Source organism: Syngnathus scovelli, chromosome 2 (assembly GCF_024217435.2).
Source record: "Syngnathus scovelli strain Florida chromosome 2, RoL_Ssco_1.2, whole genome shotgun sequence".
NCBI lineage: Eukaryota > Metazoa > Chordata > Actinopteri > Syngnathiformes > Syngnathidae > Syngnathus > Syngnathus scovelli.
The window spans coordinates 6,590,647-6,616,602 of NC_090848.1; the positions used below are offsets into that span (position 1 = coordinate 6,590,647).

The following is a 25,956-nucleotide window of genomic DNA, read 5'->3' on the forward strand; positions in this document are numbered from 1 at the left end:
AATTCTGTAATTGAAAGATAATATGCTGAATGTGTTCATTTGACTTGATGTTAGCTTTGTGTCAGTGTCTGATGTCATCTTCGGGGTGGAATTAGTACCAAAAAATGAGTTAAAATATAGCCTCCGCGTCTCCGCATTTTAATGGAGTGAGAAACTACATTTGATATGAGAGAATTAAATGTGACCTTTTGAAGGCATAAGTGAGTCTTGAATGTTAAGTTCTCATGAAAGCACATTCATCAATAGATACATCCTCCTTCATCTGTTTGTTGCCGTAGATAACTGAGCCTGCAGCATACAAATGAATTATCGCTGGTAGGAAACAAAAGGCATCCCTTTGTCTACTTCAAGCAAAACCAAACTTTCATTGGTTTGCAGATATTGTTGCTGTCCGACAACAACATTGCATGTCCACAATTTTGACTCTTCAGTCATTATACTGAACTTCCTTCATGTATTTTTGAGCACAACTTACACTTGTTGTAACAAGGCTTTAAGGTTTCTCCAATTGCCACCATTAGTGTGCATCAAATATGTATTTCTCCTTCAGGCAGTGTTGCTTTCATTTACTTTGTTTTGTTTTGAAAAATTATGAGTATTCATAACAGTAACTAAGCATTTTCTTTTAATTTATGGACTAGCAATGTCATTTATTGAGTACATGGTTGTCAATGATCATTAAGGCTAATCAAAATACATTTGGTAAATTATTATTTCAGCAGATTTCAATGTGTCTCTATCAATAGACTACTTCAATGTTTGTAATGAGATGTGATTTATGGGGTGCAACTTAGCTGGAGATGAGAACGCCCAGCGTGCTTGCTTAAAAATGCCGGTTAGCGTCACATTGGAGTGGACCCAGAAAATGGTCACTTGAGTGAATATGTGAGTAAACTCACTCTCTATAATTTTTAATTTTTATTTAAAAATTAGATTTTAATGGGACGATTTTTGGTGACTCCTACGCCCGCCCTCACTCACTGGATAGACAATTTAACAGGAAAGAACCTTTATCTTTTTTTTCCTAATAGCAACATCTGTGTAATGTATATCTGTAAAATGATAAACCTGATACTTCTTCCTCTTCATTATTCCTCTTCTTTCTAATCTCCTATTTCGTCTTTTTTCTTTTTCTTTTTATTTTTCTATTTCTTCTTGCTCTTTATATTCTTCTAGTTTTTCATTTTCTCTGTATTCTTATATATATTTTTATTCTTGTATTTCTTCTTTTTCTTCTTCACTTCTGTTTTCTTCTGGTCTGTGAACAGCAATGAAATTTTTTAATGAGATTGTAGACTGTGTAACCGTTTTGAAAACCCACTCTCCCAAACTATTTTTCTCAAATATTCATCTTCGGTGGGCTCCACTGACATTCTTTTTTTTCTCTATTTCAGGGATAGGAAGTTGGCACTCTTATTGTGTTGGAATGGAGCCAGCTGCGTCAGGTACGATATGCAACACTAACTCCAGCTTCCTGTCAAATTGCTGCTCAGTCAAGGATTACGCCTATTCCTGGGTTTAAATGGCCCTTCTTCATGAGCAATGCTCTCCCTACTGAGAGAAATTTTAAATAAAAATTGTTGCCACAGTGGTTTTCATCTAAAATCATGTTGTTTTATGAAAGGCTTTCACACCTTTATTGCATATGCATCAATCTTGCATGGGCTAATTATGCGGAAATGCTGAGAAAAAGCACAGATGCTTTTTCCGTTCTTGAATTATAAGATTGTTGTAGTGTATTAAATGAGCCATCTCGTGCTAAATCGACTTTTGATCTTTGTGCCATGTTAAAACGCCAATTCCTCACCAAAAAGATCCCCAAAGTTATGATGGTCATATAACAATATTGAGCGATGTGAAGGTACAGTACCTATTGTATAGATTATATTATGTTTTTCCAAGTGCGTGTACAGGAAATAAATTTGATAGATATGAGATTTAGAGGTGACACTTGCTGATGTGAGCTTTCTCAGGCTGCAGTGATGGGGCAATTTAACAATTCATGCTATAGGTCCAGCAATTTGAGCAATTTGCATAGAGAGTGTCATAGTAATTTATCAAGGCCATTTCAAAGGGTGCTTTATCATGTCCAGTGGCCACATTCATTTTCCCTATGAATATTGTGCAGTGACCTCCTACATCTTCTCCATGTGTCATTATGTTATTGAATAGAGCACTTATTCAGAATAAAATGCAAACACTGTGCCTAAATTGTCAAGCGCCGTTTTCCGTTGTGAGTGATGAGCAGCCAACAGCAATGACATACTGGTCTGACTTTATCCGCTGATTCATTTAGGTGTGTCAGGAAGTCTTTCCACAGTCAAGAAGAAACGTTTGTTTCCTCATGAAAATTGCAGGCCGTCATTCGATTTTTGTAGATGAATCACAATGGAATTAAAGAGAGCCATTAAGAGCATAAACCATGGCAAGTGGCCTCAGTGGGACATTCTTTGTAGTGCAGTGGGTGGTGAAGAGCTGATGAGTGGGGAACACTTTGTGCCTGTGGGCAGTTTTTCATCCCACATTTGGTTTCAACACTATAAAATAGAATGGCTTTAAGCGAGTTAATAGAAAACCTGATTTATTTGAAAAGAAAGAGGTTTATCTGCATATATTGTTTTGAACCATGTAAATGTTTAAGAAATAAAGCTGCTTGAGGTTTCAAATGGTAAAAACAGGATTAAAATTTGATTAAAATTAAATTGTCAAAAGAACGTTGAATACAGGAGATGCTCCTCTGATCCTATTGTTGAATAAGTGCTTGTTGATTTATGGCGTGCACCAGGACATCTCCGTGCTGTTTAGAATAAAATGGTAATAAATTCAAGCGCGGAATTATTTGTCTCGGCTAAAATCTGATTCACTGCAGCCTTCTTCAAAGACTTCACCTGCTATGTTCTGGCAGCTTAACTCCTGTCATAGAGTGAAGATCACACAGGGATCAGCAAGTAGCAAATGCAAATTAGGGTTTTATTGAACTGGGGTGATATTGGGTGATGTTCCTGCATCAGAGCAGTGTCAGCAAAACTGCCACCTAGTATGATGACTGCACTGTAAGCCCACCAAATTATTGTATGTACATCAATAGCTCCAATGATATTCACTGTTGAAAGTAACAGTTATGTATTTTCTGTATTCTATGTATTTTTGCTGCCTCATTTCCAATATATATGTATATATACTTTGTGTATATATATACCTCCTGCTTAATATTATATATACATACTTTGTGTATAGATAGATAGATAGATAGATAGATAGATAGATAGATAGATAGATAGATAGATAGATAGATAGATAGATAGATAGATAGATAGATAGATAGATAGATAGATAGATAGATAGATAGATAGATAGATAGATACATGCATAGATACATGCATAGATACACGATTGGTCATTCCACGCGTGGTTGGTATTTTTGCTTAACCAATCTTAAGTGTTGAAAATAGCTTTCTTTCTTTGATGATGCAAAAGTTAATGCTTGAACAAACACACCATTTTGATGGTCTCCTGGGAGATTTGCCTGTATTAAAGTATCTCTTGATAAATAAAAGATTTGCTTAAAATGATGGTTGCAAGCTGCTTTTGTTTCCAAATCTGTGAAGTGTAGATCCATTCTGACTTCACTTTCGTTTTAAAAACATTTGTACTCTCGCTGTCTCTCATCCTCAGACAGTCAATTCCAAGCTGAAATAATTTTATATGTATTCAGATTGTTCTGCAGCTTTTAAACAACTCTAAAGTACCTTCTCTAAAATCTAGGACATGTCATGAAGAGCTGTAATAACTTATTTGAGCCTCCCAAAAATGATCAGGTTTTCAGCAAGTGATCCATACTTTGGGCCACTCCCATAAAGACTTAATTCCTTATGGACTTAATTCCTTATGGACTGAGACCATGCAACAGTATCCACACTGACCTTGTTGCCACTTTTGGATTAATATGCTAGTGGAGAAAAATGCTTACATCTGGCTAACTCATAGATGTCACAGAAAGAAGGCCACTTATGAATGTTTTGTGCCAAAGTACTCTTTGTCTCTTCCTCCCCATTGGAATTCCGCACCATCACAGAATACAAAACTTTGAGCTCAAATCTGTCATTCAGGACAACCACCTCCCTTCCTCTCCCTCCCCACCAATCACACCCTCAAAATGTCTGTAGCACTCACACCATGGCATCCAGTGACCCTTTCTGTCATCAGCAGCATCACCCCCAGTCCTGTGTCAGAGCAAGACCAATTTACTTTATCTGCTTGTCTCCACACTGCCTTTCGCTGAAATAATGCTGCCGTTTTGTTTGTATTCGACCCCTTGCCCTCCGACGAAGGGCATTATGAAAGGATTATAGACGTCGGGTCAGGCCTTTGTGTCGTTACTCACTGTTTGTCATGGAAGGTGGTATTTTGGCCAGAATCAGACAGAAAAGGAGCCATTTTCCGAACGCTCCATCGTCAGATCACTCGGGATCAGCTGCACGTCTTCAAACGAAATGTCGATGCTCCCGCCGGCCAAGGAGGGTCCGTCTTTCAAGGGACACCTGAAAATGCGCAGTGCAGCGGGGGCTCCCTTTGCGAGAACGGCTGTAATTGAAGTGGAAATGACAAAAGGGACCCTGGAGTCCAAGCTGCCTGGCAGGACTGAGGAATCACACAGAGGAGGCAGCCGACCTCTCCTGGGGTACTGATGCGGGGAGGGCTGAATTTTCTCACCTTGACGTGCAATTAGACTGGAAGCATGAGGGGGAAAAAAAAAAAACGCTTCAACTTCGCATTTTGAATTTTTCTGCCAGAGAAGTTTGGAGACAGTGATTTCTTTTGCAAGTTTGCACCCCTTTATTTTTTCATCAAGCCAACCAACATTTCAATTAATTAGCAAAACAGCAACAACTTTGTTGCATTATGCTCAAGGCTAAAAAAATAAATAAAAGGCTGTCTCTGAAATTAATTGAATGAACATGAAATGTCATTGTCATGAAACAGTTTTCCAAGAAACAATGAGGGTTTTGTCAGTGTAATGAATTACTCATGCTCTTGGACAGTGGGGAGAAAACCTAGCAATAGAATACAAAATTTAGTTACAGCATTCAGCAGTAACTCTGGATTAACTACTGTTGCTAAAACGCCTTTAGTGTGTACATTAACCTTAATCCATATAATATCATTTGGAGTGTTCTGGCAGGAAATCCCCCAGGATCAAATGTAAGCCAACACAGTTTAGAGATTATAGCGGTATGAGACTGAATTATTGAAGATAGTGTATTTCAGGATGCGTGACTGGCTCATCGTGCAGTAAATGCATCTAAGGCACAGGTGTCAAGCTCAAGGCCTGGGGGCCAGATACAGCCCGCCACATCATTTTATGTGGCCCAGGAAGACAAATTGTGCATCAAATTTGCGTGTCAATACTAGAATTGCAAATTGTCTTCGCTTTTAATATCTTTTTTTTTAAATATATTTGACCACTTTTTACTCATCTGATTTGAAAATGAGTTATTTGTCAGTTTGTTTTGTAGCTTTTACTGTATATAATATGAGGTGCTCATACATTTATTTGGGTTGACAGTCATAATGGCCCTCCAAAAGAAGCTATGACTACAATGCGGCCCGTGGAAAAAAATGAGTTCGACACCCCTGATCTAAGGGGTCAACCAGCATTAGTTTTTTCCTTTTCAACTTCCACAGCTTGTTAACAAGCTTTTCTGTTTCCTGTGAAAGGTTGCCAAGTCTGGGTACAAGTACGAGCACAGATCTTAATGTTGATTCATGCGAAAGGCTATCAGTTTGATACGCACTTCTGAAATAAAACATTTGCTCAAATACAAACTCAACTTTATTTTTACAGCACTTTAAAAAAACACTGCCATATGTAAAAAAGTAAATACCATGAAACTGTATTAAATATCTGCCAGTCTTCATGTTTTTAAATGGTCCCTTCGACATTATTACTCGGAAATCACAATGTCCCATCACTGGTGAGCTCTTTTTAAAACAGGCTCACAGACTACTCATGAGGTCCCTGGGGGCTGCCTGATGCCCGCCGGCACTGAGTTGGTAACGCCTGCAATAGACCTACCCTAAAGAGTTTTAGATAAAGTGAATAAAGTCAAAGTGGCAAAGATAGAAGCATTTCACATCTCTCTTTTTTGTACTGCATGTTTGAAACATTCAACTGAATTACATTACAAAATATTGACTGTGCATATTTAATCATGGTAATTATAAGAAATTAACACAGAAGTGTTGGTCTTCATTAATCTTCTGATGTGTGGTTTAAAATATATACTACCCTCAAAATCACCCTGTTTAAAAATGTAATTAAAGACTGACTATGGTAAAAATGTGAAATATTCACAAATCATTCATACATTGCATCATTCCAGCTAAAAACCTTTGATCATAGATTCTTGTGCATAATCTGAGCAAAAAGAATAAAATCCACTTTTTCCTATTAATGAGGACACAAAACAAGCTTGATCTTTTGGAAGCGTATTCTTATGAATATTATTAATATGCACACTTACTGTCGTCAATATTTAGAAAATCATAAAACAATCTTAAATTAGTTTAATGATATAAAACGTTATAATCATTGCAATTGAAATCAAAAAAGAGACAGCTGTATTTCTGCTCTATGACAGCTTTTCTGTACCCTGGCAAAGATAATCCAGTCAAATTAATTCAAATAACAGAGTATTTTCTTAACTAACAATTACACACGTGTCATCATTGGGCAGTGACATAGCTGCAAGCTGTTTTTTTCTTTTTTTTTTGCATGCTGTGCAAAAAATGAACATTGCTGTACACATACTGCTTTTTCGAGACCCTCCATAGATGCATGATCTATTTGTCCTATTCTGGGTCACAGCTAAACTGGAGTGCATTCCAGCTAGCATTGGGCTAGAGGGGAACAAATGTCTATGGGCAATTTAGTGTCTTCAATGAATTTACCATCCGTGTAAAGGCAATGTAGGAGGAAGACAGGGTACTTTGAGAAAACACAATTGAGCAAGCACAATTGGGTTTAATTGAGCTGGTCAATGATATGTTTGCATGAAAAGAGAGGCACACCGGGAAGACAAGATGACAAAAGAGACCGATAATTTAATAGTGATAATTATAGGCTGCACCTGACCTATTGCTCAGTCAAGGTCAGCAATTGATGGCTCGATGAATATGTGCAAACTGTTGAAAAATCTCAGCTGGATGTCTATACTGGAATTTGCTCAGAACAAGTATTAGAGACTTGGAAAAATCTCAGCTGGATGTCAAAACTGCGATTTGCTCAGAACTAGTCTTACATGACCACTTAGTATTTCCTTTGACAAAGATGATTAAGTCATTAATACATTTTCTGCCAGAGCTTTGTTCATTTTCTCTTTTATTACACACAAAGTAAAGAGGTTGGAACAATACATTTTAGTCTCGCAAACTTTCGGCTTGCGGGATGAAGTGTCATCTTGAACAATTTGTCTGCTGTGCCAATTTCGAAGTTAAACTAGGCAACACTTGGTTAAGTTAAACAAAATCTAATATTTATGATTATTTGTTAGTTGTAATTTTGTTGCAGGGCTACAAAAAGTAGGAAGGCGATGACATAATGGTACAAGCAAGAAGGTGCATTTTTTTGGCAAAGATAGATCACAACACTTTCACTCAGTTCTTTATTTTCACACTTGAGCAATTATAGTTATTACCTTTTAGGTAAAATAAATACATGTGGTTACGTTAAACAAATTTACAAAATGCTAGAAATATTTGCCCTTTGAAATTAAAAACCATACAAAATTCAATTTTTTGGGTTGTACAAAGACTCTGAAAGTGAGTTTGAGAGTGCAGTTGTCACTCAAACCAAAGTGAGAAGTTCCCTCTTCTGCTCCAAAGTGTTGACATTCCTCATATGTGAGTAAACAGGCTCTGTTGACAACTGTGCTGGGAATATTGCTGGGTCTGCTTGCCTACCCACTAAAGAATGAACATTTGCTTCACCAAAGACATTTCACAGCTTGTGGTAGGTCCCCATTTCCCTGTGACAACAGAAAGAATATCTCTCTGTTGATCAGCAAACCTTAAAAATAATGCATCTTTTGCATCAAGCAATCGCCAGGGTCAGTTTTTTTGAGATCCCCTTTTAACACACAATGATGTGCTGTGTAAACAAGCAAGCAGGTTGTTCGTTTCAAATCTTGACAGCCTGTGTGTTTTCTGACTCATTTGCAGCAGAGATTTCAATTATTATTCCTTTGTGACTGACGGATATGCCAAATGACACAATTCCTCTCTTTTTTCCAATGCATCTGTGTGACAGACGCATAGATTCAGGTGGTCGTACTGTGTACTGAGGCGTCTGTCAACAGTAAGCAGCACAGCATCCATGAAGGCTTTTGCATATTCACTTTGATGTCACCAATATGCCAAGGTGAGTCCAAAGCCCAAGGCAGCCACATGTTCAGACATTCTGAGCTGCTAATGAGCCAGATATACTTTGGTTAACTACAAACATACATTTCTACTTTTGTATTTCCTTGTTTTCTTTGTTGAAAATCCCCACTCAGTTTATTCATGCATTATTATTCTTATTTTTCTTGCCCGTCCCACAAAACTCTCACTCTTTATCTATAATGCTATTGACTATAAAATGAAGTATGCCGTGAAACCGAGGTCATCAAACGAAAGCCAAGCTCAGGAAAATCATTATGTATCGCAAACATTGGAGATATGGAAAAATCCCCAACTCAGACGATGGATGAAAGACAACCAGTTTTTGCAGTTTTGTACCTGTGTGGGATTCTTGACCCATTTCGAAAAGCCTAGCTCACAGTGAGCGCTTGAGAATTGGAATATTACTTGCAGTCATAAATCAGCATAGTTCAAAGTACATAGCCTGCTGTTGGTGTGCTATCAAATAAAGCATTGGCGAGCTGTAAACCTGTGACGAACATTAGAACGAATTAGCTATTAGCGTATCTGGGGTAAAAGAGTGTAATGAATCATGTTTCTAACCAGTACTGCTATTTGTCCAATGGAATTGCCTCTTTTTCCCCACATCCCTGCTGTGTATGTTCATGTGTGGTGTGGTTTGAATTACAAACCCACACTCGCAGTCATTACTATGCAGCAGGCGACTGACGAGCTATTAGGCTCCTTTGCAGCAGCGCAATTCTTCTTCTCCTGATATTTAATAATAGAGCAAAAAGAATCTTTGTATCAAAATCAATAGAACAATATTTGTAAACATATTTGTAGAATTGTTATCTCGTATAATGACTTAAAGTAGACATGCTTATAAATCCTTCTTTTTGTATATTTTAATCCTTCAGTCGTGGTCTGTATAAAATGGAACAGCGATGCTTTTGTCTGAATTCATCGTTATTATCGCATCTCTTTTACCCCTTTTCTAAGGAGCATGTGGAGGAAGTCGTTTTGGTGTGGTCTCTTTAAATACAAACGAGATACTTCACACCTCGCAACCTCCAGGCCGCAAAGTGTGCGCCTCCACTCTGGTCGGACATATTTGTAGTTTGTTAGCAGAGGTACATATATCTGGCGGTGCGCAAACCTTTATGATTAATTAAAAGATGTCAACAGCAACTAGTCAATCCAACTGTACATGTTGAAGACAGAATCTGACCCAGAGCGAGAGGACAGTGAATAACACCAACCTGCAGAACCTCGATTTCAGATGAACGTATCGCAATGGTCACTGTCAGAAACTCGTGAGAAAGATGGAGGATTTGTAAAATCGTTTGGCCATACCTACTATAATCTTGTTAAGCAGTTCCGCTGCAAAGACCGTGACTTAATTATTTGAAATATGTAATAGGGAAAGGATAAAATTGAACGGATTAAAAAATATTTCCCAAACAGATTACAAAAGTAATATCTGCAGCACCTGGAGGGATTAGATTAAAATATTCGACAATCCTGGGGACTCCAAGTGCACAATAAATTGAAAATAAACACCCTCTCATTACCCATACACAGGCTGATGCGTTATATGAATTATATTATGTAGTTCATTATAGCTATTAATATAGTTCATTATAGCATTTTGTAAAACATCAGACAAATATTTTCTGCTTTTTTCGATGAAGGTCAGCTGGAACCAAGCCCAGATGAGATTTTGTTTTTATATTTTTGTCCAAATGCAATAAATTAGAGGTTACAGGCTGTAGGAGAGGCATTAGTAATGTATTTGTAACAACGTAAAACTGGTTCATTTTAGAGTATGCAAGTCTACGAAAAAATGCCCCATGATGGTGTAAATTGTGTTTTCTTTTCTTCCTTTCTGGCATTGTATTTTCTTTTCTTCCTTTCTGGCAGTGAGCCATTAGTCTGATCAAATCTAATTGTCCATTTAGAGCACTCCAGCTTGATGGGTCTACTAATTGGTCCCACATTAACAACCACAATTACTACTGTGGCCACAAGATAATGTGTTTTATAGAATTGCCAACCACCATATGAGTACCACAAATAAATGGAATTATTACTCAGTTGGTTGTATTTTTTGGAATAATTATCAAACTGATCATACCACATTAGGAACCCTTTCCGATTAAAATGAAACCCAAGCAAGTCCTGCAATAGCATAACAGTGATTGGCTGAGAAATTCATTCACTTTGCATATATGCAGTATGATTAATTTAATCAAAAGTCTCCAAGTAATATGCTGACAATTACTGTGTATCATCTGATCAAGATATAGCTAATTAGAGCTCTGATTGGCTCATCCACACTCCTTGATTTGAAATGACTAACCAGTCGAAAGTGAAAGTGACCTAAAGCCCGCTTCACACTGAGTGATCCTGCCAAGTCAAGAACTCTTGGTTCTTTCTTACAACTACTATGATTCAATGAGCACTTGAGCAAGTACCAATTAGCCTAATTGAACTTATAGACAGACTTTCTGTTACATCTTAACATTGACTGTATGGGAATTTTAATTAGGTGTTTAATGAGAGAACCTTCTTGATAATTAAAGCCACACTGCAATTGTCTATAAAACATTGCATTGAGAGTTTCTTGTTTTTATTTAGTAATGTACTTTACTGTGGACAAAAGGCCGGATTTTTGGGAGTCCCTTGTTATGTCCTTGGTTGGGCAATTTTAATCTTCAAATATTCTTCCATCAAGACTTCCGCCTGTAACCTGGAAGCAAGTGGGCAAACACCAAAGAGGGGTGACTCATTGAGTATTTCAGAACCTGCACATTGCTTTATCTAACACTTTTGATGGAGAGCATGTTTTATATTCTGTATGAAATTAATTAAATAAGGTGAAAGATGCATGTTGGAGGTCCATAAATTAAAAAAGGAAATTAATAAATGGGGGCTCTACCCACTGTGCCCAACCTTTCTCGTGTCACCAACCAAGTGGTTAATTGAAAATACCTCCCATCAAGTCATCATTGTGTCATCTTGATGACTATAGTTATTGTAATAGTGGGAGCCCTGCACTTTAAAAAAAAAAAAAAAACTCCATAAGCTGGTCTTTTAATTCTAGCCTCCGGCATCATGTTGAAAGTGGAATTGCTCTTTGCAGTTGTTGGCTCCCGATAATTTTCTCAAGTCAGAAATACCATGGTTAAACACTTTAATAGCCTCTTACTCTTACAACCTCGTAGCTCAACAAAGCATCGGTCACTCAGTCTTTTTACATACATACATAATAGCTTAATGGCAGTTGATTGTGTGGATGGGAGAATCTGCGAAGCCAGAGAAGTACGTAACTATGTGTTTTTTATCTGACATTTTGATCACAGAGGAGACTATGGCCCTAAATCAATTTATTCCTTTAATCTATTACTTACTGCAATCAATGCTTTTACATTGTGCAGTTTCAAATTTAAACATAGTGACACTAGTACCTGCGCCATTGCATAGCTGGGATTGTCAGTACTATATTTAGTGGCGATGTCACGGTATTCACAATATCGCGACATGAAAAGTGTTTTGTCTTGGTATAAAATAATGAGCCAATATGCTTATTTATATGTAGGCATATTGTTTAACTGGGCTACTATAACCATGTGACCACATCACAAGAAATATACTGATGACTGACTGGCTGGTCCACGTGACTAAAATGCTGCATTTGAATGCGGATGTCATGTGGACAAAAAACAGCTACACTGATTGTGAGTAGGTTGCATAAATGGTGTATGGGTATTGCCAGATAAAAAAGAAAAAAAAGCTAGAATTGAAATAATGTGAATTGCAGGACACATTGACACTTCCAACACACCTCATAGCCCCTAGGTCCCTCTCGGGGCTATGCCTTTCTGAGCATTGCTTTGCAATCAATTGGGCAACAGACACCCTTTGCACACCCGTCCGTCTCTATAGTCCTCTGCTTGGCACAGGCCATGTCATTAGCCGTGGGGCTGTCATCCTCACCTTTGACCTCAGATGAGAAGAGACAACCCGCCAAATTAAATACCCAGCAGAGAACAAGGATTACCATATATTGTTACTTGGCATTTGTCTACCTGTGTTGCCTTTAAGCGTGTTCCTGTGTGTCTGATTTTGGTTGTTTAAACTTTATGGACTTCTACAAAGGAATCAAAATAGACCAGGGGTGTCCAAACTTTTTGCAAAGAGTCTCAAATGTTGTGAGGTAAAAATTTGTTACCAGTCACTTTGTTCTAGTTTGTACTTTTTGTCTGGTGGTACCGTTTTCAATTGAATTTCTTAAAAACTTTCACCGTCTCCTTATTTCAGAAAGTACCCTAGAGTGCGGCCACAGGTCGGCTGCCATCTTTGGATGAAATATAAAATAGTTTTTTTATGTACGAGTGTATTTTATCATGTGGCCAACAGGCCTGACAGGCCACACATGATTATTTTTTTTTCTCCAGAGACTGCAGCCCGGTAGAAATCTGGCTCCCTGGGACAGAACTCGGTATAGGCAGTGTCTACTTCCTAATCACAAAATATAAATACTGTACTGTCAAAGTAGTGAACAGACAAATTTTCAGTCAAATGTTTTGTTGCTGTGAGCATACAATGAATATTGCTCCAGCAATTACAGTTTTTTTTTTGGATGTACACTACCGTTCAAAATATTGGGGTTTAGGTTTAGGTTTATTGTTTAGCACATATTATTATAGCAATAACAGTGCAAGGAGGGAGACGAAGCCTAGGGCTTGTAAGGAGCTCCACTCCTTGTCACCCAGACAATTTAGTTTTTTTTCATGAAAACTAACAAGGGTTTACTAATAATCCATTAGCCTTCTAACGCAATTAGCAAACACAATGGACCATTTGAACACTGAAGGGATGGTTGCTAGAAATGGAAATTTAAAAAAATAAGTATATCACACTTTTGAATGGTAGTGTACATGAATGTGAACACGCTAATAAATTATTTGAAGATGTTCACAAAAACCTGTGAGTAAACACACAGAAACTACTAAAGCCTTTTGAGAAGGACTCAGTCACCTCTCCGCCCTACTTATACCAAGAACCTTCATGGAATACTTTTTGTCTTGCTACTTTAAAACCCCAAGCTTTCTCTCGATAGTGCAATAATTATTGTGTTGTGAGTTTAATACCCTAATAAAACTCAATGGTGATGTTTGGATAATGTAACTAACATCCTATTCGTATGATATTTAGCGATATTCCAAAACTGACTGTGTGCATTGTTAGAGAGGAATTAGAATTCATGTTCTTCTGACGACCTCATCCTCTTACTGCTCATTACCTGACCTGACAGCTTATAATTTTCTTGTACTGTATACCTTTTAGGTGGGCGAAACTAGACTGATTTTACAAAGGGTGTTAGGGAAGATTAGGGAAATATTGAGTCCTTTTAGTGACACTGTAACGCCCACGTTTTCTTAATATGGTGTCGTGATTAAGAGAGCTTCTCTGATGTGCCACTGTTGTTGAAACAGTATTTAATTTTTGCCTTTCCACACATGGCTAAAAAAAAACAGCAAGTCAGATTCCATCATTTTATGAAAACAACCATACCCCAGTAATTTTTAGGGAAAGTGCTGTTGCCCAAATGGAGGCCATTTTGCAACTGGTCAAATCCAGCTCACGAGACCAAAGCAATTTTTCAGCCTAATATTGTGAGGAAAAATTCCTGAAGTTTCCAGAGCACTTATTTCTGGCTTTGTGTGATCAGACTTCTACCACTCAAATAACAGGAATTGTCATCAATAATGAAACTCTTGTGTACTTATGGACATAAATTATTTCTGACTTGGAGTATCAGCCCAACATTATGCTCCAGTGTACAGGAGGCCACCAAAATGTCAGACGTGTGAATGTAGCACATCAACCGGCCCCCCGACTCGCACAGACACAATTCTATCTGCAGGACTGAACAACAAATTGATTTCAAAGCAGATATATTTTTTTTAATGTTCTTACGATGACTATACCAGTTAACCTTTCTGCATTCCAGTAAGGAACTCCTCATTGACTGTGTCCCCTTGCAGCCACCGCAGAGGAGGCATATCATTAAGGTTCTCTTCCAACATGCACATATCATTTGCATATTTTGCCTTGTAAGCCCCTTTGTCACCATAGCAACACTCTCGGGAGTTGTTTTTTGACTTCATGGCCACGCAGTCCCACATATATATGATGTATGACGTGTCCAACCAATGTATAGTTCACACATGCATCATTTGCATAGAACCACTCCTATGTTTTATCCATTTTAAAGCCAGTATGGATAGATGGATGACTCACAATCAAGCAAAAGCAAATTTAAGGTTATTACCTTATTTTTAAATACTCAATGTTGACTAGTTTGCTGCAGGGGTGAAGTAAAAATAATTGCTGAACCAAAGTGAATAAGTAATGATCAAAGCCATCTTTCCACTGCAGTTTGATTTGGATTGGTAAATGGTTTTGGTTTTAAATGAAAGGTGTCTTGGCAGGATTTTGATTGTTCCAACCAGCTACGTAAATTGCATGACATCTTAAAAATTTACAGACTATTGAGGGCACTTTAATAAAAGATGCAACTATTGAATTACTGTAATTTCTTAACTATAAACCGCACCCAAATATAAACCGCACCAGCTAAAATTAGGGGGAAATCCTGTTTTGCTCACATATAAGGTGCACTGGACTATACGCCTCAGGTGTTTTAATGTTTAATTTCCATATATAAGAGAATATGAACAATCCATAGATAAACCGCAGCGTTCAAAGCTTGTGCAAAAAGTAGCCTCTTATTATATAATCTGGAAAATACGGTAAAAACTTGCATAGGCCACGTTATAACATAGGATAGTTATAGAAAAAATGTTGCGCGCACACACACGCGCATAAATTTGCTCATCTATTTTTTTTTTCCCATTTTTACTTGTGTATTATGTGGTCTAATTAATATATATATATATATATATTACGTAGAGTAATTTTTCTGTGTTCATGCGCATATTTCTTCATGTAAATAAGACTTATGTTGCCTTACTAACAGCTTCAGCCCTCTACATTCCTGCTCCTCACTAAGAATCGTGATCGTGAGTGGATTTGTCCCAAAACGGGCCAAGCGAGGAACGAGGAAACGGCTGTAAATGAAAACAAACTTGTCTTACACAATGTTGTGTTTTGTATGAAATTGCATTCCCCAGGGAACAGGAAGCATTTTCCAAAGCAAGTGTTTTTCAGCACAGTGCTGTTTCACAACTCTCTCGAAGATGATCAGTGCATAACCCGGGCTTTTTTTTCTTCTTAGTTTTTGTGACATCATGCAAGAACACATGATGTCACAAAAACTGGGATTTTTGTGATGTAGTGTCTCATCAGGTCACACTTTGCTAGCCCACCAGCTATTTCTCAGAGCTGTCACACCTTCCTGGTGTGAATACCAGTCCTCTGAGAATTGTGTCACACCTTTGCTACCAACCACAACTGAGGACAACGGGATGAAATAAGGGCTAAGAGGTAGGATTAGGATTTGGCCTAAATGCACGACCGTCATGAGGCTCGTTAGCCCTAAATATGCATAAATTAGTTAACAATTATTCAACATACCCTGATCCTAATTCCCAGGAGGGCAAGAAAAAAAACTCACGTAACCCCAACTGGGGAAAAATGAGAAACCTTGAGAAGGTACCGCAGAAAAAAACAAACGGAGCTAAGACAGTGAGTTTGGTTGTACATTATTCTACTATTTAACCATGTAGGCTACTGTACTCATTTTATTGTCAATGTATTCATACACAAATTCGTCCAAGTCCTCATCTTCTGTATCCAAATTAAGTTGGGCAAGTTAACTATTAAACATGCCAAGTTTCCAGCTTTCCAGAAAGCTTGAATTGTGCCTTGTAAGCATGTCTCTGTCGATGCCATTTTAGGGGGTCCTAATGCTATTTGCTTTGCCTAAACTGATTTTCATTCATCAACGGCGGCGGAGGTACGTATATACTCTACGTATTACATACAGTCCTCTAATCCGTTTACCGTTTTAATGAACTCTGATTGGTTCATTGGGTCTACATAGTACGCCTACATATATATTGGGTGGCAAAAGCCACACAACATCTACAGCTTTTGGAATTTGGTCCACACAAAAAGGCGCACCTTATTAAAAAACGTCTTCTGTTTTTGAGAAAATGAAAGGCTTTAAAGTGCGCATTTAAGTGCAGAAAATACGGGAATTTGGAAATAAATTGTGTTTTTACGTCCTCCCTCTTATATCCATCGGTCTGCATTTGTACTGCTCTTTAAGCATTCAGGCATCAGCCGTCACATCAATGCTCCAGTGTTAATTTAGTTTGGTAAAAGTTGTGGTTCTCATTAATAACTTTTTGGAGGAGCGATAACAGTAATTATGTGATACAATCATGCCATGCCGCATCGCTTCCAAGCATCCCAGATGAGTGGAAGTGTACAGATCTTAAGAAATCACACAATTCCAAATGTATTGGGTTTATGTCAAGTGGGCAAAGCACAGGACAGATTGCCCATTGTGAGGACCGCCTTTAGTGAGTGTTAATCCCCTCCAAATCTATACCCACTTCACCATCTCTGATTCGAGGAAAGGCTATATCTGAATTTGAAGCTTAGTGAGCCCGATTGGTTGAATTATTTATTTACCAGGCTCGTACTGAGCAGCGTGGCCTCTGACCACACCACCTGCTGCCTGGAGATTGCAGCTTCACCTGTGGGTGCAAGCGGCATCAGGGGACAGGCAGTCCACAGAGGTTATCACGCCATCCATGCACAGAAGAGTGTTTGATGTGCACTTGGTGACTGTAGAGCAAGTGCACATAGAGATAACGTTCCCAATACAGAAATATTCGTCCATCTATCCAGTCACCATATTTATATATTTCTTTATTATTTTTTTAGGGTTTATTTTATTCTTCACACAGAATATTTTCATTCTCTCCCGCTATCTAACCTTTTGTTGAATATCTGGAAGATTTATTGGAATTCCGGGATTTGAAAAGATAACAGGAATATGAATCAGATTAAAGCAAGGAAATGAATGTTTTTTTTTTTTTTATTCATGAAAGGAAGCTAAATTGTCTTCCAATTGAAACACGTTATTACATTATATTCTGTCTGTCACTGATCATTACGGGGTTTTCTTGTCCATGTGTTTCCAAGTGCTGCATTTCAAAAGCTTACACTGTTATCTTAAGTAATGAGATGAATCCAGAAAATTCAGCTCTGATTACAAGCCACCAATGGCTAATTTAACCGTACCCTCGGCCGCCCACACCACTCATCATCAAGCCAAAATAATACACTTGTGAATTAGTGTTGCAGCATGATGCATGAAGTTGTCCAACACAAATAACCTCCTCCCACACATCGACAACTTAGTTGTATTTTTTTTAATGACACTACTTGGATTATCAAAATTATCAATTATCAAAAGCCAACTCCACACAGGATGACCGGAGTGGGAATCGAACTCTGCACCTCTTATTGGTCATGCAGATTTGCTCATCACCTTTCTGGTGATTATATTAATTAGTACCATTGTTTTGTAACAGTAGAGTGGACGTGCAAAACTGCTCGCTTGCTGATATTTTCCAAAATAAGCAGGCAACAAAAGTTGTACTTGGTTGTTTCATTTCTGACTTGATGGCCTTCACAGAGATCCTTGTAAAGAAAACATTGAAAAATCAATTTCTAGTCATACGTCTTCTTTAAAAGCAAAGCTGTGTTACAAAGCATGTACATCATCAATTCTCGGCTGATGTTTAGTTTATTGCAAAGTGGTGGATGCATTTGTAGTTAGAACCTACGCGACCTGAATGCAGCTCAGTTTCTGTATCATGTGTGTGAAGACAGGTTGTGTTTTGAATGTCCGATGTAGCACCCCCATGACAGTGTTGTGGAGATGCTGAGGCTGCCAGCTGCAGGAGCAGATATTTGCATTTGTGTTGGCATGTGTGTGTGTGTCGGTGACAGAAACAAGCACCTGCTCAGGATCAAACGAGAAACTAGCTGTAGTTTGACAAAACTGCTGTGGTGGAAAAGTGTGAAGCACAGTATGAAGGTTTACTTCCTTTTTTAACCTCCCAATTGTGCATACTTTTTGCATTGAGTAGAAAAAAAAAATGTTTTCACCCTTTGTTTTGCTTACACCAGATCTGGACAAAGTCCCCAGGCGGGAAGTGTTCATTTCAGAAAACAAATACCACAGTACATGTGACTCAAAGTACAAGAGTAGCTTTGAATAAACTGTGCCGAGGTTTTCATGCTTGCAGGTGTGTGCGTGTGTGTGTGTGAGCGTATCAACCAAAAATGAGAAGAAAACCTGTGAGCTGGATTGTGATTACAGTGCTGTTGCCCAAGGTTGTGTATTATCTGGACAGGCATAGTTGTCGGTCTATAAGAGGATGTGTTCAGCCTGTTCATGTCAGGCCTGCCTTCCTGCACCAAGATGGTGTCCCTGATAACTGCTTAATCCCTGAAAGCTAAACTGCCGTGCAGTCAGTGGGCAAAAGCCTTCTGTAGTCACATTTAAATAAGTGTTCAATTAAAAGGAAAGGTTCATAACCACCAGAATAGTTCAAATTGTCTATCTTAACACTCGTTATGTCACTGCAACTAATTTGGGTTATCAACAGGTCATCATTTTATCTTGTAATTCCAAGTATTGACACATGGATCTACTTCTGCTACAATATCGTTTAATGCCAAACGTATTAGGTGAGCTAAATCTAAAATGGATCGTAGCAAATGAGATCTAAACGTTGCAATTTGAATTGTTCTTTGTGATCGGCTTCTAGGCTTTTGCAGCAGCCTGATTTAGTTGTTTGTTTCTGGAGGGGTTACACATTGCATTTTCCTAAACTGCCATTGCAGGGTGATTCATTTTGCTTTCATACAGATGATGTTGATCCGATTCCCGAGTGTCCAGCCACTACCGATTCAAAGTCCAGATGAAAGATTTTGCCTCGAGAAAGGCATCTAGTATAAAAACAACTGCCAACTGCCAAACAAAATCACGCTTGACTTATTTCATTGTTCTGATTAGTATTGATCATGTCTTAGCTTGACCACTGTTTATTTTTCACTCAAACGCAACGCTGTCTTTTCATGTTGGTGTTGCAAGTATAACGTTTGCGTGTTGCAGGCAAAATCTTAAAATAAGGCATTCAGATTGTTTTTTGTTTTTGTTTTTTTTTTAAATACAAAATCTCTTCAGCAGCAATGCAGCCGTACGGTTGCCTTTGATTCGTTTGGCAAAATTTGACATAAGAGGTTTCAGCATGACGGCATTTATAGGAGTCAAAAAAGTGTTTTTTGTTTTGTTTTAAATCTCAAACTCTCCCTTTATTGTGAATAACTTCATTTGCATGCAATTCAAAGCACGACTAAAACAAATGCATTTTTCGTCCTTTTGAAGCAGACCAAGATAACTTGAGATAGTTTCACTGGTGTGCACATCAATTTCTACATACTGTACAGGAGTACAAAAAATATATGTAGGGAAAATAGATGAAAACATAAATAATGACCGTATCGCTTAGTCCTGAGCGCTCACTTTTCTTTTATTATGAACTCACAGGGACACTGAGTTTTCTCAAGTCGTGCTCATTGTCTTAAAACTGCCATTCTGATCAAATTCCCCCTGTGCTCTTCCAGAAGGCACTGAATTGTACCACTGCAGATCCTCCTTGTGTCACAGCTTGTTTATATTCAACACCTCGCCGTGGCCTCCTTGAGCTCCAAGGTTTCATCACCTTCTACATCCAGATCAATGGATGTTATTACCACGATGTTCCCCCTATTAATCCCCAACTGTTTCATACTTTAGATTGCCCTTTGTTGTGCTTCAGCACAAATGTGCTGCCTTACTTTGCTTCTTCTCAACAAATAGGATCACATAAGGATAATAACCACTTTCTGGGGTGCAGTTCTTGTTTCATTGGCATTAGTGATAACTTGGGGCCCTGATGCAGCACTGAGCGTCCCTATTGTGTAACATCAATGTCAGGGAGTTGGGCAGTAAAATGTATTACCCACATGCATCACCTTGTCATTTCCAATTTATAAAGGTGCTTAGTATTCAAAGTGTAGGCCCACACCATGTCGAGGAGATGGCTCAAGGTGTTTGGTCAAGCAGAACCTGCCTTTTCTCATTTTAGCACTCATAAATGGAGCACTGGATGGGTAGGATTTCAAGAGTTCAAGAACACACACATAAAAAAAGCTTCCGTTGAAACTTTCGGTGTGGATTATTCTGCCCTTTGAGGTGACAGTGGTCACTTGTGAGCAAAACTTTCTGGAAACACCGCCTGGCTGCAGATAGATTTGCACCAGCTGGGTCTCAGCTCAGATGAGCACTGAAGTGGGGCTGAAGCATGGGGCCTCTGCACAGCTGCCAAATCTTTTGGCCGCTATTGATATCCAATTTCCTCTGTCAGCCTTAATCTACTTTGAATTTTGAGGCTTTGCACTAAGCTCACTGTATCCATCCCATGGCCTGTAATGATGTCTATTGGACCGGCATCGTTTATCCTCCCAAATCACCGTGACTTCACCATTCAAGAACAAATGCCTTGCCAGTGTCAAATTGCATGCTGCCCGGCAATGGCATTTTAGTTGGTCCTCACTCACTCACATTAGGAAGGATGCTAACCCATTTGGCCATTGCTGTTAAACTCCTCACACATTAATCCTTCCTTTGAATTCTCAGAAGGCAGCACAATGGTTTTAGAAGATTGGTGAAAAGAGGATCAAATGCTATGCAGCAGAGGAAAGTATCTCTGCACAACCGCCTGTTGAGTATATGGTGAATTTAACAGTAGAGTGCTGTGATAATGGATGCATGTAGTATAAGCAAAGGGCCAGTAAATAATGTGTTTTTACCCATTTCCCACAAATCTTTGCTATTCAGTCTTAGATTACATTATGAACATATAAAAATGAGGTCTGCCGGCTTTGAAGTACAGAAGTTATCATACTCCACATCCCTACACGTCATTGTCTTTGTTGTATGTTTAGCGTATGTATGCATGTGCTCAATGGCTTAATAGTCATTTATACAAGGGACAAATTAGCTAACCCCTATTGATAATAAAATACAAATAAAATAGAATAGCTGGAGTGTTACTGCTTTGACTTATTGCTTATTGTGTCAGGAAAAGTCAAAGAAAAGGGAGTCCATTATTTGATGCTTGCTGAATTGGGCTCATTTAAGCTACCCTGGATCTTACAATACAGTACTGACATCTCACATGACAGACTCTATGCATGTGTGATTTATTGTCTGAATCAGGGGTGGGCAATAAATTTTGCTGCATGAAAAACTGGAACGCTTGCCGAGGTGGTTGTGGCTCCTGGGTTGTGATTTGCCCTGGTCTTATCTAAATAATTTTGTAAATTCTTGTTGTCATAACTATAAGCCAGGCTGGGTTCTATTAAGTCAGCACCCATGAAAACGTTGATGGAGTTTTTCCCCTGCCGGTCATTAAAGCCCCGCCAAGAAACTTTTAAGTTTTCATTGATTATGATGGCGCCATATGGACAAAGGCGATAGTGTTTTTCCTCAAGTGTTTTGCTCTCGCTCGCCTGCAGTTGGGCTGAATTACATTTCTGTTTCCAATGGCTGTGTGCAGGACGAATAGCAATGAGGTGGTTAAATTTATTGTGTCCAAACAATACCATATAATAATGTTGAGAATAGACGTTTAAATTTAATTCTGGACAGTATCCCCCTCAAGTCAGGAGCAATTGATGCAGTATAATTGGCCCTATCCAACATTCTTTGTGTTCATCCTGATATATATAAATATGTCTTTAATAAAAAATGACAGCGGAGAAGGTTTTAAATACTATTGTTCAAAAGTTTGGGGTCACTTAGAAGTGTCCTTATTTTTAAAATGAAATCACATCTGATTTTTAATGCAATATCTACTTAGGTGCATAAAGGCCCATTTCCAGCAACAATCAATGTTCTAATGGTCCATTATGTTATCAAACTGTGTTAGAAGGCTAATGGATGATGAGAGAACCCTTGTGCAATTTTGTTTTCATGGAAATTGTTTGGGTGACCTCAAACCTTTGAACGCTAGTATGTATTATCTCAAAAATGGAAAAGAAATGAACCATTTGCCCCAGAGAAAACAGGTGGATAATGTTTTGTATGAAACCTGTAATAACCAACTTGGATTTGACTCTACCCTGGGCTCCAATGCAAAGTCGAATCCAGGTAAAAGTAAGTTCTGTTAAAGTTTTTGGCATTGTTGCGGGTATTGTAACACTTTGTTACTGAGTGTGAAGAAGGATTCTGAACGAGGAATGTGGGAGCGAGATTGACAGTGACAAATGCAGAGTGATCGGCAACGACCCCCTGGCGATATTTCGCTGCTTGAGACATACAAATACAAACTCTGCGGATTGAAAGTGGTCGCAAAGGTCCTGCTTCAATCCTGTGCGGACTTTAGACACGCCTGCTGTAGTGGCTCAATGTTGGTCCATATATAAGGCGCACCTGATTATAAGGCGCACTGTCAGCTTTTGAGAAAATTGGAGGTTTTTAGGTGCGCCTTATAGTGCGGAAAATACGGTACTTTGTTTACTTCTTGCAGCCGTTGCTTCGGATGTTGTGGGACTTTTGCCAGCAGTGCGTTATTGTTATTTGTACCCTCCTCAAAGTTGTTTAGTCCCAGTAAAAGAGATGCAATCTTTGTCTAGCAAGGTACCACTCAACAAGTAGTAAGTCGATATTTCATCAGAAGAGGTATGAAAATATTTTATGGAGGTCGAAAAGTTCCCTAGCTACCAATACTTTAAATCTGCTATATTGAACCAGGCAGTCTGGCTGTAAGATGTCGCCCTGGGGTTCACAACATGATTTATCTACCCTCTGACGTGTCTGTCCTCCATGCTTCTACACACCGTTCACCTAACGGCAAAGACATTTCAGCTTATGAAAACAACTCTCTCATTGTCTTTTCTCTCGTGCATTGGCACTGCTATTGGTCCCTGAGCAAGGTCACTTCATGCAACGCTAATGACGGCAATCAATTATGGGGAGCAACATGAGACAACAACCGCCCACATTTGTTGCCTCCAAGCTTTTCACATATTGAGGGTTCCTGATCATAGCCACAGCAGAATAAATCATGCAGCATGAAGACTAAAAATATAATCGCTATCTTTAATGTGTGATAGCAACTTGTAATTTTTCACATGTATTTTTTGATACTTTCATTCAAAACATCGTATATATTATCTCGGTGCATTTTTGGGGGTTCTACTCTGCTTTCCCCCGACTTTAAAAAACATGCATGGCAATTCCATTCAAGACTCAAAAAGGTTCTCAAGTAGGCACTTGAATTGTTTGCAGGGCTGCACAATATTGGAAAACCACAAGATGTGCAATACAGGGGTTGATTATTGCAATATCAATTTTAGAGTGTTATTTAAAGCAACCAAAGAAGATATTTTTTTCCACGTGGCAAAATAACCAGGCTCAAAAAGCTGAGACCCATTTGGATGCTACCATTAGTTTGAAAATTTCTCAATTACATTAAGATCACAGGGCATTTCGATTTTTGTTCTAATAAAAAAAAATCCTACAAAAACAGTTCCAAGAAATGACCTGATTGTTGAATAGCCGATATGGAATAAAGTACAGAAAGTAAATCATTTTCAATGTTTCTCCATTTAAGTCACTATGACTTGTATGGAACAACACCATCAAAATGACACCTTCAAACCATGAAAAACAAACACATTACACAATAAAATGCCATTGGAACATGTTCAATATTTCCCAACCTTGCTTATGTAATACTGTGATGTCATGCCAATGCAGAGAATAAAAAAAAATAATAATAACTTTCTCCGACATCACCCTGGAATGCCCATTTAGGTTTTTACAATCAAGGAGGTGTGCTGCTCTTGCTCTTACGAAAGTTAAGGGGGCTGCCAATGGCCTGCAGCTTCTCATTGAAAAGCAGACACACGGAGTGGTATGTGAAATTGGAAATTATTCTGTAGGGGTAATGCACATCCAACTCCTCCATTTGGCAAAACAAGACAAAGTACTTCCTTTCTTTCATGTCACTGGCGGAGACCGAGACACACCACCTGTAGAAATAGTAATTTGTTTTTCACCAGATGTCTTCAAGAGCTTCCAAAGATCTCCATATCCAGTGTTCTTTGTTTTTTGTGTTTACATACGTATATCATATTGTATGTTTAAGTCAACAATATACATGTATTTGATTGTTATACTATAAAGATGCCAGCAATGATTTTGTGTTTCTAGTTTGTTCATTGCGTATATGGCTCTTTATAATTTGTCATTGTATTTCTATGTATGCATATAAAAGCTGTACATAATTTGGATGCCCAAAGCCAGTCATACTGTTTTACCCAGCAAGACAATTTCAATGTGATGCTAGTTCAGTTAAATTGTTCGCTGTTAGTGTCAACATTTCTCACCGACCAACAGCATTTACAAGTGTAGAGTCTAAAATTGTTATTGTGCTTTACTATGAGGAAAGGTCTGTGCAAACTGTGCAGCATTAGTCACCGAAGCTGTTGATGATTTCAGAGATTGACCCTCAAGGCATCAGCAGTAGTATAAAAGCCGGCAAACGTGATTGAAATCACTAATCGCAAGTGGATGTTATATTGTAACTGAACGCTGTTGGCGTTCCATTGAAAAATGCTCAAGTTGATGAATATTTAATAAATTCCTACAAAGCCTTAGTCATAGACACATTTCTTCTGCTTTGTTATTGTATGCCTCTCACAAAGAAACTTGGACTTTAGGAACTAGAGTCATTCATTGTCTCACGGCTCTCATCACAATATATTACTCTGTCAGTCAAGGGCTGCTGATTTTTATTTTTAGTTTGCTTGGACTGGATAATCATGCACGAGAGTGCCTACACGCCGAAGTGATCACAGTGTGGAGTCTGGCTTCAGAGTGAGACTTATTGGAGCAGCTGCCACTGCAGCAGAGCGCAGTGGGAGATTGCTAAATTGACATGGGTGATGGGCTTGGAGGGACTCTACATTCCAAACACTGATGCCGCAGTTCTCATTTTCTGACACTTTGTTGTCATGCCAACGATCTTAGATCACAAACAATATGCACCGGAATTGTATTGTTGCAATATTATAGTAAAGTAAATAAATGCCTGGATTCTTTCAAGTTAATAGTAATAAAAAAAATCCTCATGCGTCACAAGGTTGTGGGTCATGGGTCCTTGTGTCCTTTGGTGTGAATGTTTGGTGGTGGTCAGAGGGGCCATGGGCACGCACTGGCTGCCACACTTTTGTCACCCTGCCCCAGAGAAGCTGTGGCTACTTACGTAGCTTCCCACTACCAGAGTACCAATGTGTGACCGTATTAATAATTCATCTACTGTGAGCACTTTGAGTGCAATATAGAAAAGAGCAAAATAAATCCAATGCTTTATATTTTTTAATGCACTATTCCATCAAAAAATGTCAAGAGATGTCCATGCTCTTTTTACATCCAAGAGATTTAAAAAC

At 38.5% G+C, this 25,956-nt stretch overlaps 1 protein-coding gene across 2 annotated transcripts in view; it reads left to right on the forward strand.

Moving 5' to 3' along the window:
* The window catches only part of LOC125987848 (beta-1,3-galactosyltransferase 1), a 54,476-nt gene that overhangs the window by 23,544 nt on the left and 4,976 nt on the right, over positions 1-25,956 (forward strand). The window contains exons 2-3 of one of the 2 annotated variants that reach the window (XM_049752382.2): positions 1,395-1,445; positions 8,309-8,419. The gene's annotated coding sequence lies outside the window, so the exon portion shown is untranslated. Of the gene's footprint in view, positions 1-1,394; positions 1,446-8,308; positions 8,420-13,224; positions 15,916-25,956 lie in introns of those variants that run through there. The other variant, XM_049752383.2, reaches the window with a different exon arrangement.